Consider the following 4,004-nt stretch of genomic DNA (forward strand, 5'->3'; position numbering starts at 1 on the left):
TGAGATCAAAGAATTTAAAGGAAATGAGTTTATCTGGTGCATTTCCTGACAAAATCGGACGTTTCAAAGCGTCCCTTAGCGGTGCGGCAATGTTGTGGTAAGCCAGAAGCATTTAGGGGCAGCAGAATAGGCTGTTCCTTTGCAAAAGGGCATTTCAGATATATGATTTTAGAGGTTGCTGCGTGGCTCCGTGCCCACCGAAACTGGAAGAAACCCTTGAGCCAAAACGTACAGCGATCCAAAAAGACGTTGGGGGATTATTTATGATCATTCCCAAAGCTAAACACAGCAGCCAGGCCTGGCTGCTCCGGGCTGGACACTCCACAAGCTCAAGTTAGAGGCACGGTTGCCTTTAGATATATTTTTTAATCTGCTCCGTGTAATACACCAGCCAGGAAATTGTGCTGAGGGTGTGGGCAGACCTGCATCTTTTTTTAGCTCAGGCCAGAGCAGCCTCGGCAGACGACAGCCGCCCTTCAGCCAGACGTGTGGGAGATCAGCTCTTTCCCTTTGCGCCGAATTGGGCCAACGTCAGGCGTTAAGGCAGCACCTTTGGCACCGAGGCAGTGCCAGCGGGCCGGGCTGCGACCTCGTCTGGCTCCTCCCCACCCCGGTCTGTGGGTGCCCTCTGTGCCACGGAGCCACAGATACCTCTGGAGAGGAGCAGAGAGAAACCACAGCCTGTCACCCCCGCCGGAGAGGAGGGAGCCCTGTGCTTTTTCCCTCTTCATTTATTTTCCCAGCCTACAGCCGACGAGGCTGAAGCACGGTCCCAGTCCGTTCTCCCTCCCCGAGCTGCGTGGGGCCGGTGCCCGGCTGGGTGCGGGCTTTGGGCTCCCGCTGACCCGGGGGGATTGCAGGGGCAGAGCGCAGCCCTGGCCCTCAGCGGCCGGAGCACCAAATCCTCAGCTGCTCCCAGCAGCGTTACCTTGCTCCGCACCAGCTGCAAGTCACCGAGCCGCTCCGTGAGCAGGTCCCTGCCCTCAGCCCTCCTGTGCCAGCGGCTCTGGGAGGCAGCCGGGCCCCTCGCCAGCTCCGCGTTGGATCGCGGCGTCTGGGCCTTCCCTCTTGCATCACACCTGTCCTGAGCAGGGCTGCACCCTGCGCACGGAGGGGCGGCGAGCAGAGCTCAGCCCAGGTGGGAGGGACTGGGCTCCCGTTAAATCCAAGGCTCCCAGAGGACTGAGTCCTTGCACAGACTCACCCTTGTGCTGATTTTAGGAGCTCAAGGTGCCGTTGGAGTGTTACAGCAAGAGCGGTGCGCAGGAGAGGGGACGAGCCGCTGCAGCGCAGGTACCTGCTGAGTGCTGATTTCAAGGGCCATCGCTGCCTTTTCTGTGTCTTTCAAGTCCTTTTTTTTTTTTTTCCTTCAACCCTCCGTGTTCATGTTAGTTGCAGTTTGTGTCAGTTCCTCTCTCCCATCACTTCTCTGTCTTCTGCTGCTGCTTTGCCTTTAGCTGGTGATTATTCTTGTGCCTTGGGAGAAATCTGCTGCAGAGATCTCAAATAAGCCAAGACATGGTAGTTCCTGCCTGAACAATGCTGCTGCCTGGCAGAGACCGAGGGGTGTTTATCCTGGGTGGGGAAGGCTGCTGGAGGTTCTGTGAGAAACAGCACGGGATTATTCCTATTGCTCAAGCTAAGGGCTTGGACTTATCTCAGTAGTCTGTGGCGTTCATTTTATTAGCAATTACCTTCCTTACTCACCCAGAGTTTGAAGCCTCTTTAAGATGTCCAGTGATGTCTGTTGACTGTGCGTCCGTACAAGTGGTGCGAGATGCTCCGTTCACTCTGCCTGGAGTGACTTCAGCCGGTAGAAATGAGGCGGTGATGGCGTGTCTGCGTGTGTGCACCCTGCTTTTCACTGGGAGGCTCTCTGGGGCAAAGCGATGAGACTTCAAGGCAATAAAAACGCCACGTGGTAGCGAGGAGCGTGACTAGCTGGAGGCAGCGCTTTGCGGAGGGCTCGGGAGGATGATCGCCGGCGGCGCGTCGGTCGAGGTTCTGTGGTACCACGGTACTTTCTTAAGCCGCTGACAGTCAGCAAGGTGGAAGCACCGTGACTTGGGTCAGCATCAAGAGATGCTGCGAAACCAAAACCCGGGTCCTGAGGGTCCGTCCTTGTGTAAGAGCAGAGCAGAGCGCTGGGATGAGAGCGTGGCGGCTCCGCAGAGCCCTGCAGATACGCTGCCTGTGTGGGCAGGTGTATGGCGGGGAGATGGAGGTCTGAGGAGGGGAGGAAGAGTATCTAGTCCCCCCTCGTGCTGTTTGTCCCTTGGAGCCATGAGAAGAGCATGGAGCACCGTCTGCTGCTTCAGAAGGTTTCAGGCCCTGGGACGTGGTGCTGTACGCTCAAGGGAAGACGCAGGGGAGAGTGCAGGTGTACAGGGTCCCTCTGAAATGCCCAAAGCTCTGCAGAGGCAGAACCCTCTGCGCGGCAGCTCCCGTCCTCTCCCCACCCTTGGCACCTCTGAAACGCAGGGAAACAGCCTCTTGTGCTTCATCTTCCATCATCATAACACTGAGGGGCTGGAGGTGGGACGTGCCCGTGGTCTCAGAAGGGAAACATCTAGGCTGGTGCTCTGAGGAGCTTGTTGGTGTGTCTAGAAGGTCTGACATTCCTGTAACTCACCTCAAACATCCCCAGGGTTAGCTCATTGAGTCTGGTTTTGGACAGACACCCTTTTCTAAAGATGCTCTGCTTGCTGCCCCCTCCCTGAGCTTCCCGTGTCCACTGCTCGCCCTTGCACAGAGGGAAAACCCTCCGGGCCACACCAGGCCCTCTCCTGGAACGGGGCAGCGGGCTTTGCTGCTCCTCTTGCACCCAGAGGAGCTCTTGCCAAAGGGGAGAGAGACGTCCTGGGAGAGGAAAAGGGAGCATGGCACTGGGAGGGGGAGTTCCCCGAGTAGCAATTTCAACATTGCTAATGACCCTCCTCATCCAAAACTCCGGGAGACCCTTTTCAGAAGCCTGAAACGTTGCTCAAAAGCACTGGGGCTGCTGGCGGGGGGTGCCTGCGGGAGGGACCAGCCTCTGCTGCGGCGGCTGCTGGAGAGCTGCTGGCAGCCGTCCTTGGGCAGCGGTGGCACGGCCACTGCCCCGCCACGGGGCTCCTGGGGCCGGTCAAACACCCAGTTACCCGTGCTGCCTGGGCTGTCAGAAAGGCTTCTTTTTGCTGCTTGAACTCATTATTCTTGCTTGAGCAAGGAGGGAGGCAGCTTCGCCAGTGCCCCCTCTCCCCGCAGCCGCTGGGGGGGCTGCCCCTCCTCAGGCACCAGCTGCTCAAGCAGGCAAAACACACCACAACCATGGGGAACTTTCTTCCTCAACCTCATCAGCACGCCCTGCTAATCTAGGCGAGTCACCCCGCAGCCCTCGCAGTGATTAAACTGGGTGTAGTGAGCTCCGGAAATCTTGGGTGTCCCGGCAGCTCCATCTGCTCTCCCTGGTGAGGGGATGTGTAACCGACTCGTCATGGGGAGGCTCCCAGGGCTCACGTTGCAGGGAAAAACAACCCAGCCTTGGCAGCTGGCTCTGTGCTCTGGGGTCCCTCGCAGACGGGGGACGAGCCTGTGTCCCGCCTCGTATGTCTTCGCTCCAAATAACGGCGCTGGGACGCCCAGGGCTCTGCGTGTGCAGCTGCCAGGCAAAACCCAGGGGCAGCTTTCGGCACCGCCGTCACCTTGCCTGGTCTGACAAAGCCTGGGGGGAGCCAGCACGGCTGAGGGAGGGGGAGCTGGGGGTCCAAGCCAGGACAGGGCCCTGCCCAGAGGGACTTCGCTCCACGCGGCCTCCGCGGGCCCGGTCCATGCGGCTGTTCCAGCCTGGCTGGGCTGTACCTGCGGCTCTGGCGAGGGTGTGCAGGCGGTTATCTAACCGCCGGGGTGTGCCTGGTGCAGCCCTGGCCCAAGGGCACCCTGCTCCTCCCGACGCCGCCCGGGAGGCACCCTGCAGCCCTCCAAACCCCGCACCCCACCTCCCGCCCGGGCGCCCCCTCTAGCTC

The 4,004-nt window shown here is 59.5% G+C and overlaps 1 protein-coding gene across 1 annotated transcript in view; it reads left to right on the forward strand.

The window, feature by feature from the left end:
* The first annotated feature begins 1,181 nt into the window (after positions 1-1,181).
* TNS4 (tensin 4) overlaps positions 1,182-4,004 on the forward strand; it is a 16,300-nt gene continuing 13,477 nt past the window's right edge. The window contains exon 1 of the mRNA XM_026864594.1: positions 1,182-1,293. The gene's annotated coding sequence lies outside the window, so the exon portion shown is untranslated. The remainder of the gene's footprint in view (positions 1,294-4,004) is intronic.

The sequence above is a fragment of the Athene cunicularia genome (genome assembly GCF_003259725.1).
Source record: "Athene cunicularia isolate RWA chromosome 27 unlocalized genomic scaffold, athCun1 chr27_part1, whole genome shotgun sequence".
Lineage (NCBI taxonomy): Eukaryota > Metazoa > Chordata > Aves > Strigiformes > Strigidae > Athene > Athene cunicularia.